Source organism: Sturnus vulgaris, chromosome 8 (genome assembly GCF_052056855.1).
Source record: "Sturnus vulgaris isolate bStuVul1 chromosome 8, bStuVul1.hap1, whole genome shotgun sequence".
In the NCBI taxonomy this organism is placed as follows: Eukaryota; Metazoa; Chordata; class Aves; order Passeriformes; family Sturnidae; genus Sturnus; species Sturnus vulgaris.
The window spans coordinates 5149547-5163809 of NC_142250.1; the positions used below are offsets into that span (position 1 = coordinate 5149547).

At 41.2% G+C, this 14263-nt stretch overlaps 1 protein-coding gene across 9 annotated transcripts in view; it reads right to left on the reverse strand.

Annotated features, from left to right (window-relative positions):
* PCDH15 (protocadherin related 15) overlaps positions 1 to 14263 on the reverse strand; it is a 643743-nt gene that overhangs the window by 552181 nt on the left and 77299 nt on the right. For 7 of the 9 annotated variants that reach the window (XM_088168755.1, XM_088168758.1, XM_088168745.1 and 4 more), the window contains one exon: positions 4976 to 5050. The exons of the other annotated variants lie outside the window; for them this stretch is intronic. The gene's annotated coding sequence lies outside the window, so the exon portion shown is untranslated. Of the gene's footprint in view, positions 1 to 4975; positions 5051 to 14263 lie in introns of those variants that run through there. 9 annotated transcript variants of the gene reach the window in all.

Here is a 14263-nt window from a genome sequence, read left to right on the forward strand (position 1 = left end):
GTTTCAAAAGAGTTATAACCCTTAAAATTATCAGTCAAATATCACTGGAAAGATCCATTATATTATTCTTATCTTACTTACAATCTTAAATGCCTTGGATAGCTTTCCCCCAAAAAATAGGAAAACTGGTGTGGGGTTTGAAAAGGCTTCCAATAGCACAGAATAAAAGGTGGGAACAAATGGCCCAGGAAGCATCTGAGGATGTGTGTTCAGATTTGTGTCATACAACCCATTCCCAAGATAACCCAGAAAGGAGATGTGATGGCAAGATGGCAAATTTTGCATCAAAACATCATTTGAGTTTACACACGCTTGGAGCTGAACCACACAAAATCCTTCTAAGTTTCTACTCAAGATCTCAAGGATGTCAGAAATGGTGACAATTATTGGATAGCTGTGACAGGCTGCCAGTGACATTGGTACGATGGAAGGGGAAGGGAGCACCATTGGGTGGAAGAAGATTAACCCACTTTTCGTCAGAAAATCTTTCAGCATTCCCCCCGACAGACTTTCCTGAAGCCCTAAAATCCATCCCTAACCAGCTACAGGAACACTTAGCTGGATGACTTGAACAAGTAAGATCACCAAAAACCAGTTTGCATTTTCTAAGGGAGAACAGCATTAATGACCCCCAGCCCAGTGAGACTGAAAAAATTACTTCTTTTCAAATCAAACGACAGGACCCACTTCCAAATAGATGCTCTTTTTTGGCTTTAATAATCTATTGAAAGAAAAACCTCAAAAAGCACTTTCATTGAATGCATCTCTCAACAGGGAGAAAGATTCACTTCATAACATGATAGAGAAAAAAACCCATGAAGTTAAAAAAAAATTCCTGGGTGCTCTGCCATTGCTCAGGTGCAAGATGCTGTCCTTGTTATTAAGTTGCAATGGGGTTGATTTGCCACTGTGAAAGCTGGCCCAAGAAACGGGCCTCTGAGATCCAGCAGCGTTTGTCGTGCAGCTTTCAGATTTAGGTTATAAGCTAACACTGAATTGATAAGGCTCAAAATATCTTTTAAAGACTGAAAGAAAGTATTCCTTTTTTATTCATAGAATCATGGACCAGCTTGGGCTGGAAAGGACCTTAAAGTCCATCTCATTCAACCCCTTCCCAAGAGCAGGGACACATTCCACTATTCCAGGCTGCTCCAAGCCCCATCCAACCTGGCCTTGAACACTTCCAGGGATCCATGAGCAGCTACAATTTTTCTTACTCTACTCTTACAATGAATTCAAAGCTAAATTTTCCCCTCAAGCTAAGGCTTCCCACTGCATCTCTGGGACACAGAATGTTTGCTGTCAGAATCCAGAATAAAACGCATGTATACTCCTGGCTTTATCTTGCATTTTTGCATTCCACAGCCTTTATTAAAATAATGACAATCCTAAAAGGAAAGAATATTTGCTAGCAGGCCACACTGAGGTTTGTCCCTTCAAGGAACAGATGTGTAGAAAGTAGGAACATTCCTGATCTGCATCCATGGATGTTGCACTGTGGTCTTCAGCACAAACACGTCTACTATAACATATATATAATGCAATATATGTGTATAATCCTTGGGATTAGCCAGCAGCTTTCACAGAATCACATCAAGGAGAGTGACTGGGAGAGACCTTCAAGGGGATCAAGTCCAACCATCATCACCCCTAAACCATGTCCTCAAGTACCTCATCCAGATACCACTTCTTGAACACTTCCAGAGATAATGACTCCACCACTGAATGGCAAAACTCCTTCCAATGCCTGACTTGTCTTTCAGGGAATTTTTTTTCCCTAGTATCCAATCTTGGCAGCCTCCACATCATCCTTTCTTCAGAAAGGAAGAAGGATTTCATACATCCAAAGCAAGCTAAGCTCTGTGATCTACTCCCCCTGAAGACATCCCTTCTTCCTGCCCTTTTCCCTGGAGACTCTGATTTATGAGAAAACAAACCAAGTATTTCTCACATTCCAGGAAAAGCACTCCTCCAGCTTGAAATCATGGCATTACATTAGCATATATATATATTGTAGATAAAAAAATCTATTTTTTTTTTTTTTTTTTTAGATTTTAACCATGCCATGCTCACAGCCAGTTCTGTAAAAAACCTGCTGCAGTATAGACTCATGCCCAAACTTCCTAATGCCAAACTCTTCCAGGCTAAAAGGCAATAGGAAATAAATCACTCTTCAATGCTGATCACAGTATAGGATGCTATAGTTATTCAGATTTATATCAGCATATTTAAAAAATATATAAATACTAATAAAATAAAAAGGTGACTCTTACTTGTACATTTACCAAATGCCTAAACTCTGTCAATATTTATAGAACATGATCTTTTTTTTTTCATTTATACTAAACTAACACAAAGATAACATAGGAGTAATACCCCAACTTGTATAAAAATAAATAATGCAAATCCCAGTATTAACCCTGTTAGATCCTACTTTAAGCAGGGAAGTTTAACACTGGACACCTGCAGTAAGAAACACGTTAAAGAGTACAAGAAACACAGTTCAACCCAAATCTCAAAATTCGATGCCCCAACACAATACTTGGTTACAAGGCAAGACTATTTAATGTCTGAAATGTTTCACTGAGAAAGAAGGAGGAGAAGGATAAAGCCACACACTTGTAAATCTGGGAAACACTGGATAATGGCATTTTCATGTAAGCCTTTCCCTCAGACAGGTCTTTACATAAACGGTCTGCAGTTCATCTGAGTCTTTCCAATTCAGAGGCATAATTTGGCCATTTGGAAGCAAACCCAAATAATCAGCAGACCAAGAAAATCTTATGATATAAACATACATGCACACGTAGCAGGGAAATAGCATCCTCTTTCCCCAGAGGGTGCTGGGCACTGTCCAGGCTCTCCAAGGAATGGGCTTGACCCCAAGGCTGCCAGAGCTCCAGAAGCTTTTGGACACTGCTTCCAGGGAGGCACAGGGTGGGATTGCTGGTGTGTCTGTGCAGGGCCAGGGGCTGGACTGGACAATCCTGGTCGGTTCCTCCCAGCTCAGGATATTCAGGGGTTCCATGATTCTAGAAATTATGTTGGTGCTGGTTTGGGTCATGTCTGCCCTCAGCCCCTCATGCTTATGTTAAAATATAAATCAGTGCCTTCTCTTGAAGTAGGGACTTCATAAAGTAGTCAAGCTTCCTAATAAATCAATACCTCATTGCACATACTGAAATTTACTGCTCCTACTTTCTAGACTGGGCTGATTGAGGAAAATAAAGATTTCTCTGCAGCTGAAACATGTTCCAGTACAAATGAAATTAAGAGCTACAGTTTAAGTTCATTATACAGCATTTCATTTGCAAAACCCCCTGCCCATTCTTCAATTAATTCTGGATTACATGCTAATCAGAAGTGTTAACACCCTTTTGTTCGGAAAACCAGGAGGTACTGAAAGAACATTCCAACGGATTTCATTCCTTCTTCAGCAATTATCATGTAATAATTAACTTCAAGAAGCAGTTATGTGTCTCATTACAAATCATTCAGACACCAGATTGCCACGCTCCTACTTCTATGCATCTCTTTCCCTTTCTTCTTTGCAATTTTGCCACATCATCTATCCGCCAAGAAATTTATTATGACATTTTTCTTTACTTCTGTATAAAGATGCATAACAGTAGTCTGACTTTTTTTTTTTTTTTACTTCTTAGGATCCTCTACCTTCAGAGAAAGGCTTTTTCATTCACTACTAGGCTAAGAGAATGGAATCTAAGAATCACCAGAGGTTTGAAAAATACAAACAGAAACAGAATAAAAACAGGAGAACTGCAGGGCTGTAAGGGACCTTCAGGTATTTATTTCTTGCCCGTTAAAAGCAGGATAAGTTATATCCAAAAATATTTGTCCAACAAGCTGTTTGAAAGTGCTAATAGCAGAGGTCCCACAGCCATGATCCTTCATTTCCATGCTTAGCTCTGCCAACACCCAGAACTCTTCTTCTTGAGCCCTTACTCCTCCACCTGCTATTTCTTTCTTTGCCAAAAGAACAGAGCTCTGCTTTCCAGGACAGCTTTACATCTCTAATTTCTCCTCTTTTCCCTCATTAGTAGACACAATTCTTCCAGATTTTCTAGATTTCTCAGCGTCTTGGCTGACATTTGGCTTTGGCAGCTGCTAGAGCATTGACTTGCATGAGTTTTCATTCACTGTCTCCAAAGGTTGTTGTCTCGAACCGAGGCCTGGCAGCCACTCCCAAAACACATTTCTATGGATTGCGTTTGCCAGACTTCAGTACCCTGCCCAGATCCCTCTTTCATTCCAGTCTGTTTATTTCAGGCTACTCTTAACTGGGGATAATCTTCCTGATGTGGAAGCCACATCCTCAAAACACCTCCATCTCTTCCTTCCTCAATGCTTAGTGTTCAAAAAAACGAAATTCCACTAGGAATGGCAGTAATTAAAAAGCTGAATAGGACTGGATCAGAAAAAGACCACCTTCCCTCCAACTGGGAAGTGCATCAGCTGTGAACTTGTGGGAACTGCTCTGAACACCTTGCAAAAGCTGCAGATTTGAAGGAGAGCCGAGAGCAGTTTCCATGCTCCAGTGGTTTTCCACTGCATGCTTCCTTGCCACCAGTCAAGATCTACTCTGTCCTCTCCATTCTCTTAATACATTATAAAAGTATGGGAGGAGAAAAAAACTTTTCTATCAATTATAAAGCTTCAGTGGTTGAAAAGTCCTGAATTTATGAACATTAGAAAATTATGTGGATACTGGAAACAAGCCAAAGAATAAAATAAGCAATGCTTAGTAGGGAAGACAAATAATCCCATCTGCCAGTCTGAAATGATCACACCTTTTTAATGTCATTCATCACAAATATTAGACATGACAATGTATTGAGGCCAGCTTTAGAAGCTCAAAACCCAAAAATGGATGAGGAGAGGGAAAACCCCAGCTACAGAATATTAGGCTTAAGAATTATTCAGAGCAGCAGGGTTGGGTCAAAGTTATTTTTCTTACCTTAGGAACTACCAGAAGCAAATCCCCAAACTGAGAGAGGACTCAAGATATCCCTAAGGGCTACAGAAGGATAACCTAAAAATCAGAGGAAGAAGGATTCAAGGAATTAGAGATCAGTAAGCTTAACTTTGCTCCCCAGAAAGACATCAGGACACATTATTAATCAATTTAGAGGTACTTAGGGGATAATAAACGGGCAGCAAACAGCCAGCATGAATCTGTCAAGTGCAAATCATGTCAAACCAACTTCATTTCTATCTCTGAAAGAGTAACTAGGGCATTAATATGAAAGGACTTTTCTAAGGCCTCTACTAGCTTTCTTTAGGAAATGTGAGCTAAGTTCTTCAATTAGGTAAAAAAGCACAAGAGTAGTTTTTAAGATGTTCTCTTTCAACCTGAAGGATGTTTCGAGTACAGTTCTGAAGAGATACGTCCTGTGTTCTCTAATATCTTCACTAATGATTTAGAGAATGAGTTCTAGAGGAGATTTACAAAAATATGCAGAAGATGATGATGAAAAGGGTAAAAATAGCTCTGAAAAACAAGATCAAAATTTGAAGCTATCTTGGGAAACTGGAAGAGAAATTCAAAACTCTGATCAAACAAGCCAGGAGAGGTTATTGAGGGTGGAGTTTAGGCAAAACTTTCAGTGCTCAGGGGCCAGCACAGCCCCAGCACAAGGCACCTGGGGAGTTCACAAATCTCTTCCATTAGAGCAAATTTAGGCAAACATCTGTCAGTGTCTGTGTTCCTGCCTCAGGACAGGGAGGCCAACCATGCTGAACTCCCCAAGAGCCTTCCAGCCCTAACCCAGGTAACTCCCTGTGGTACAGGAGGATGTGGTTCCAAGAAAGAGAACATACCAAGGGAATATCTTCAGGGACTTACTTGCTTTTACAGGAGAAGCCAGCTAAATCCCAGCTTGCCAAGCACAGTGACTCCTGAACTGATACCCAAAGGAAAAACACAGGGAAAAGGGATCAGCAGCATCACTGGAAATGCCTGTTTTGATTAAAGCTTTTACTTTGTAAATTCTGATAACAGCGATGTTGTAATATATATTATATAGGGCAATATAAATGTATTGAACACATTGTAGAAGTAGCTAGAAGCTTTTTTTCTGTTTTTATTCTGTAACTGTGCTAGAAACACAAGTTCTAGAGAGGAGATTAAGTTCCTGTTATCAGCTAGAATATGTTCAAGGTTTCAGGTCATTTTAACCAGCTGCAAGAACTCACTTGCCTTGCTGCTGTTCCAACAGAGCATTTCTTTCCTCCCTTTTTCTCAGAAAAAGATGGAAAACAACAATCAATGATATTCTCACAGTGCACTGGGTGGTTTTTAATAATAATAATAATAATTTCTCAAAATAAAGATGGAAAACACTGCATTTTGATAGTTCACAACACTGGGAGTTCATCTATCAAAAAAACCCAAACTAACAAACAAAATCACAATACTTTATTAATCAGCTCTTTCCTCAGCCTCAACAAGTTTGGGTTGATTTCTAAGCCCTTATTAGCACCCACATGCAGTCTGGCTGAGTGCTATTCTTATCTTCAGATGCGAACACACATCTCGTGCAATTTGATTTGGACCAGAACAGGAGCTTTAAATGCCATACTTTTTACTCATGGATGTTTACAGGGAACTCCTTTCCTCTCCCATTGCAGGACATAGTATCAATTGGGTTACATGCAAATGTAGTCTGAAAGAGTCTCTCTTTCTGAGGGCTACTTTCATAGTTTCCACATTAATCTTTGCACCTTTTAATGCTGAAGGATTGTAGCTGCAGCATGAATTCGTTTTAGAGCCATCTAATATATCAGAGTAAATATTAAATACAAAGTAAAAGTAGAAAAATCAAGGGTCTAGAGGTTTGAGTTATTTTTGTCTCTGACCTCTTTCAGCTTAATGCCATTGCTCCTTGTCCTGTCACTCTAGGACTTTGTCCCAGATCCCTCTCCCTTGGAGCCCCTTTAGACACTGCAAGGCACTTGAGGGTCTCCCTGGAGACTTTCCTTATCCAGGCTGGGCAACCCCAATTAAGGGAAGTTTCCATTTTATTCTCATCCCTAATTCAACCCAGCAATGTTTAAACAGACAGACTTGTATCAACTTTTTTGTTCTTGTTTTCCAAAGAGGTGAGGAACTCCTTCTAATTCCAGGAAGAAATTGTCTGTACAACATAAGCACTAACTCAGCTTGGTCTCCAGCACAATGATTTACAAAATACATCCATTCAAATTCCCCTGGCTCCAAACCCCTGGGAAAGGCTTCTCCCACCCTTAGAGGTCCCAAGCCCTGTTACGATGAGGTTGTTGGTTGGAGACAGAGATGACAGGAATTCAGCGAGGGTCACCAACAAACAGCACTGAGTTTTTTGTGGCCGTCCCTTTTATGGGGAGTTTGAATTTCCTGGGCTTACACACATGTTTGGTTGAGGTATTAACACTGCCCAGCTCTCTGACCAATGATACATTTGTGTTTAGGGCTGAATGAGATTGGCTGAGGGTCCCTGTGTAGGTCTGAATCCACCCTATCCTTGTTCACCCAGGGACCTGTTTATCAAACCAGGCTAGCTGAACTGGGTTTCTTATTTTTGGCCAAATTATTTGCCCAGCTACAGACTAGCTGTGCTACGACAAGGAACCAAGAGGTTTCCTTACAGCAATAACTATAGCCACAGTTCAGTGAGAGCCATGCTGGACTCAGGGAATTGCTCCAAGCAAATAGTCAGAAGAAGTAAATGTGGGAAACATGATAAAAATTGCCCGTTGGAAGGAAAAGTTTCAGATGGAAGAGATGGATCAGCTTCCAGACCAGTTCACACATTGCAAAAACACTTTGTCTACTGTGTTTTGTCAAAAAATAAAATAACTGTGGCTTTCAACATCAGCCTCTCTAGGAAAAGAGGAATTGGTGAAATAAGCCCAGGAAAGCTAAAACAAAATATTTCAGTCAGCCAACATAATAGTGGGCCAAAAAAATTAACATTCCAATGAAAAATAGAAGATCTGTTTTTACACTGGTGGCAGGATTAATACAGTTATTTTGACACATACAAAATGGGCCCTTTTTCAATATAAAAAAAAAAAACTTGAATTTTTCACTAAAAAAATAAATTCACATCAAAAGCCACTGCAGTTTCTCTCTGCACTGATCACAAATCTTTCAATGTAGGGATTTCTCAAGTAAAGCAGGTATTTAGCACAGCAGAAAAAAGAAAGGGGTCCCATTCCCCAGCTGTGCCTTGCCCACCAACATAGTTTTACATTTTTATTCATTTCAGGCTACTTTAAAAATATTCCATACACACAATGAGAATTCCATATACGAACTTAGCAAACTGTAATGAGCTTTAGAGAGAAAAATAACAAGAGTACCAGTTTTAAGTTTAAATAAAAAATTATATTTCATTTAATTTCCAAGAGCATGTCCCACTTTGTTTAATCCCAGAATCATTAAGGTTGGAAGAGACCTTCAAGATCATTGAGTCCCACTGCCAACCTATAAGCACCCCTAAACCATGTCCCTAAGTGCCACCTCCAGCAGAGCCATCACTTCAAGCCAGCCCTGCCTGGAAGAATGGGTCCCGTATTGCCACATGTTTTCGTAAGTACATATAAGATCAGCCATGAACAGGCAACATTTTTAGGGCCTTCTTTGTTTGAAAGAAGGCTAGATCTACATTCAGAGCTCCCAGGGTCTTGCTCTGAGCACTATTTCAAATCATGTCACTCTGGCACCACAGAAGAGACTGCTATTAACACGCAGAAATTTCCTGATTAACTCAGCATTATTTCTTTGCCAGGTCCTGTCATCATTTCTCATTAAAAATCATTTCATTGCACAGCTGTCCTATTGACTTAGAAAGTACTAAAGGATGTCAAAAACTGGCAGTGTAGCTTTTGCAGACAAAAACACAACTGCTGGAACTCAATCATTAATTTCCACCTCTTTTAGGAGGCTATGTACTACCTGTCAAAAAGATACTACTGGAAACTTCACTGTAACCATTAGAGACAGTGAGCGACAGTGAGACCAATCACCTCGGGTTAGCAAACATCAGACACGTGGCAGGAGACACAGCTTCAGCAGAAATTTTGGGCTAAAAAGAAAATGATGGGGAAATGCCAGAGGAGCCAGAAGTGCTGGTGGTTGGGGCAATCCCAGGGATCAATCCAGGCTGGGGATGAGCAGCAGGGGCAGCTCTGGAGAAGGACCTGGGGGTGCTGTGGGTGAGAGCTGGGACCCAGAACTCCCCCTGTGCCCTGGGCTGAGCCCCCAGTGTGGGCAGCAGGGGAGGGGGGGATTCTGCCCCTCTGTCCCTGTGCTCAGGTGAGACCCCACCTGCAGAGCCGCCCCAGCCCTGGGGCCCAGCACAGGAGGGACCTGGAGCTGCTGGAGAGAGCCCAGAGGAGACACCAGGATGATCAGAGGGATGGAGCAGCTCTGCTGGGAGAAAAGGCTGGGAGACCTGGGATTGTTCAGCCTGGAGAGGAGAAACTTCGGGGTGACCAAACTGTGGCCTTCCAGTACCTAAAGGGGCTCCAAGAGGGCTGCAGAGGGACTTGGGACCACAGCCTGCAGTGGCACGACAAGGGAGAAGGGCTTCTCACTGCCAGAAGGAAGGGTCAGATAAGATATTGGGAGGGAATTGCTCCCTGGGAGGGTGGGGAAGCCCTGGCACAGGGTGCCCAGAGAAACTGTGGTTGCCCCTTGATCCCTGAAAGTGTCCCAGGCCAGGCTGGACAGGGCTTGGAGCAGTTTGGAGTAGTGGAAGGTGTCCCTGCCCATGGCAAGGAGTGGAATGGGATGAGCTTCAAGGTCCCTTCCAATCCAAATCACCCTGGAATTCTACAATAGAAGTGAGTCAGTGCCTTACACTGGCAAAAAGGTTTGAGAAGCACCTTCAGCACAAGCCAGGAAACAGCCACAACTTTTACCTGATGAAGATGATTTGAGTTCTAAGTTACACTTCATAAATTCAGATAATTTTACATTAGCAGTAAAGAAGGATTCTGTAAGAAAATAGTGCTCTTGCAGCATGGGTGCAGATATTCTCAACTGAAAACGTTATAGCTCTTTCACTGAAACTGAATGTTCAAGTTTAAATACATCCGCTATTCTGTCCCAGAAAGTAAATTCCCCATTAGTGTTCTTAAAAGCAATGTTTCATTCTATGTACAGGCCCTCCTTCTGCTTAATTGCTATGCAATTTAAAATGCGTTATTAGTATTTAAAATATTAGTATTAACCGTATTAATTTTCAGCTAGGAGACTTCTATTGCAGTGCAGGATCCTTGGACAGTTTTAAATCACATCATTAAATCCCATTTGGAGGCCAAACCTGAGCGGCATGTGGTATTGCAACCAAAGCAAAAGGAACAGGCACAGCAGGAAGTTTTGAATTATTTAAATAACCCCATCCCAAAGCAGCCAGCTAAACATAAGGGATCAGAGCATTTCCCTTCAGCTCCAGAAACCAACTTGTGATCTCCAGGTTCAGGAGAGGGAAACCCAACCCGTGGGTGAGTGGCTTTGCAGTTTAAGCCACAAGCAAAGTCAATTTGCTGCAGGTGGAGCTTCTGAAAGGTGTGAGTACAAAGAACATGTCGAGCAGGCCATCTCCTCCCAAGATGCTCAATAATAATTTGTGTCCTGTGGAGGCTGGCCAAGGTCCCAGCCAGCAACACACTGTGGGGACAGTGCCAGGACATGACAGCATCAGCAACTCACCAGCTGTGGCCCTGCTGGAAAAAAAGGGGCAAGGCACACTCAGCCAAAAACACAGCAGAGCACAAGGGAACGACTGCTGCTCAGGAATTTTTAATTGTTCCCACAAATTGGGAGACAAACTCCTGTCATGTCTGCCACCCTTCCCTGCACTACCAGGGCCCCACAGCAGCCTCCAGCTCACTGGTTTTCATTGTCCCCTTCCCTTAAACAGCCAGAGCCCTTTGTGCCACACAGGCCTGTGGGCACTAAGCCCCAGCCACTGATGGAAAAGGATGAGGCCACAGGAACTCCTTATTTAATTCATTTTAGTCTCCATCAGAGGCTCTCAGCAGTTCTGCCCCAGACAATCCAACAAATTCCAAGACAAGGAAGAAGACCATGAGGGAGAGAGCCTCCAGAAAGCAGGGATCTAAGTACAGAAACAAGGATGGCCAGTCAATTCAACCTCTGGATTCTTCAGTCAACGTTCTAGGACAATTCCTCAGCAAGGTGGCACAAACCAAATTTAACCCCTCTGAAACAGAACAAGGCTGAGGCCAGCAAGGTCTGGAGAGGCCAGGTACCACCAGCAGAGTATTTAAGATTTTGAGGATGATGAAAAAAAACCCCCACATTTGACCATTTAACCTTCTTCCTCTAGTTCTTGTACCTGCATCCACCAGTGCTAACTTCCATCAGAAAGCATGGGGAACTTCAGACTGCATGGGATGGTTGAAAACACTGTTCACTTCTACCTGAAAATTCATACAAGTCCTGCTCCCTTTTCCCAAACCTGACAGTTTGCTGGCAGGGTAAGAAGGGAAGCAACCCTATCCAAAAAAATACTTTCCAAAGAAGCAGCAGGCTACATAAAAATGGATACGATTTCATAAAACCTCACATTCAATTTACTCTGAAGCAAATTTTAAGTAAATAAATCTTTTTCCATAAATTATTGCTGTGTCCAACTGGACACAGCTGCCATTGGGATTTTTTTGGCAGACTTCTCATGAAACAAATATAAAAATTTATTTGGCAGCTCCAAGTTAAAAGAATAGTAAGTTTTATTTTGATTATGTGCTTCGAAATGACATTCACACACTGTCCCCATCACGGGCATTGGCATGCCAGGAAAAGCAGTCTGATGCATGCTGGCAGCCAAAATCCTTTGCTTATGCCCACTCCAGCACTCATGTGTGGCGATTTGGGAGGCAGGGGGGGTCTTGTTTGTTTCATTTTTATTTTGTTTTATAAAATAAACAGGAGGATCTGATCCCTGTGGAGGAACTTGCTAGCAGAAAGCCACTCATACCATTCCAGGTATTTTGCTATCATTCCAATTCCACCCATCAACCAACACACACAGCTTTTCAGATATGCACAACAGAGAGAAAAAAAAAAACAAACAAAAAAACCCCACTTATCTGAGCCATCAGTCAAGATTTGGTGCCATGAAAGCCCTAAAATTCAGTAACAGATCCCCTCAAGATGGGCTGAAGGCACAAAATTCTGAGGGTTATTTATGTAGTTTATCCTTCATTATATCCTCTCCCTTTCCTATGTATAAATATATATTTACAGAGAAAAAGCCTCCATTCTGAAATTCTAGCACTAGACTTCATGTTGGAAAATTTGGATTACAGATATTGTTTTAGGGGCACAGAGTTCTGAGGGAAATTTCTTTGCCAAATGCAATAAAGCCAGGAAGTTTCCCACAGCTGTCTATATAATAACCCCTCCTGTAAGTTCCCTGTTACTCGACACCATATTATTGCATCATATTCTGATGTCACCATGTCCCTGTCAGGATGATGCAACAGAGTTTATTCATGGCTCCACTTTTGGACAAAATGGATATTTTAATCTCATTATATCCCAATTAACTGATTGTAACAGAGGCCCTGAGTCAGATAAACACAGGCAGCGCTATATCTCTCAGGTGTCCTGCACAAATTAATGAAATACTAAGAAAAATTAAGGATTGGTGTGGGAAGTAGAAAAGATAGAAAGCTCTCAAAGCTGTGTGAAAGCAAATCTCAGAATGGAAGAATGCAAGAATGCTAAAGATGCAAGGACAAGAAACAATAACGCTATGAGCTGTGTAGAGATAAGCCTTAGGAAAATGTCAAGCAAGAGAGTAGAAATATGTAAGTTTAATAATGAACCTTTATCCATTGTTTTTAAGCTATTACAAGCAAGCATTGTTCAAAGCAAGATGTGTGTGCAGCTTCAATAATTGGCTTAAGCAAACACTTGTCAGCTTTTAACATTATGTTATTGGCTAGAAAATTGTTAAAAGATCTTGTAGCAAAAAGAATTTTGGCTGTTGTGGTCATGGTGAGGGCTTTCACCATCTCCTGTATCTCACTCCACAAAATGAGGCTGATGATACTTACAAAATAAAAGCTCAAAGACCGCTGTACCTGCAGCCCTGTCCGATTGTTGCTGTATATATACAGTAATAATATAATAATAACCTAGAAAATCCAACATTTTGAGACTTAAAAAGCCAGAAACCAAACCTTGTAAATGTGCTGGGGATAAATATCATCATTATACATGACAGTGGGAGCAAAACTGACACCATTGTCAGTCCCTTATCTTAAAAACTTCTCATGCCTTTTCTCTGTGGACTTTTCACAGGCAGCTCCACACAGCATTGACTCCTTCTCTCTTCCTTCTGCATGACCAGCTAACTCCATTCTGTCACTAAAACGTCTGCCTAATCCTGTCTGTCCCTTGCATAGCATCTTCCCTTGTACGACTGCACGAGCCTTCCACTTCACAGCACAGCCAGCAGACTCCAACTGACTCTTGACCAGCTAACCCACTCTTTTATAACACCATCCTCATTGGATAAGGAAGGCTGTTTCTACTCTTTGGTAATTAGTAAAGCTGTAATTCATCAGGGGGGATTACCTTCAGCACTATCCTTATAAACCATTCCCCCACAACTCCCCCTTTTTCATTTAATTATAAAGTTGCAGCAACTCTAGAAAGACTCCTTAAAGTAAATTGACATTATAACACATTCACATATTTTACTTAGGGCTAACAGTTATACATATGTTTAGGCAAGACATCACAGTAAGAACATAGGCTTTTAATCCTAGCTATCAAATATTCCAAGTGGTCTGCCTAGCTTTGCTTTACCATTGTTTCTTTCAGCAGGTCCTTATATGAGACATAATTGTTTCATATTTATTTTCTGCATGATGTAGATTATAGGGTTCTTTAGAAATTCACTTTTCTTTAGAGCTAAGAGTCTTACCTCATTAAGTTTCTCCTCACATATGAAGCTATTCTGAATGTTAGAACTCCCTATCTTCCTTCAGACAGGCTACCTGTGTTATTCAAAATGTAGACTCGAAGTGAAAGTTTACAGCAGCAATCCAACTTTGTCCAGTTCATTCTGCATTCTTTTCTCATTAACTATTAACTCTGTTTTCTTGTTTATTTTGGTTTTGCTTTTAACAGTACAGAACATCATTAGCTCCCAAATGTGTTTGTGGATTAACCTTGATTAATTCCTTAGATTCAGATAAGACATATTATTAAAGTCCAAAA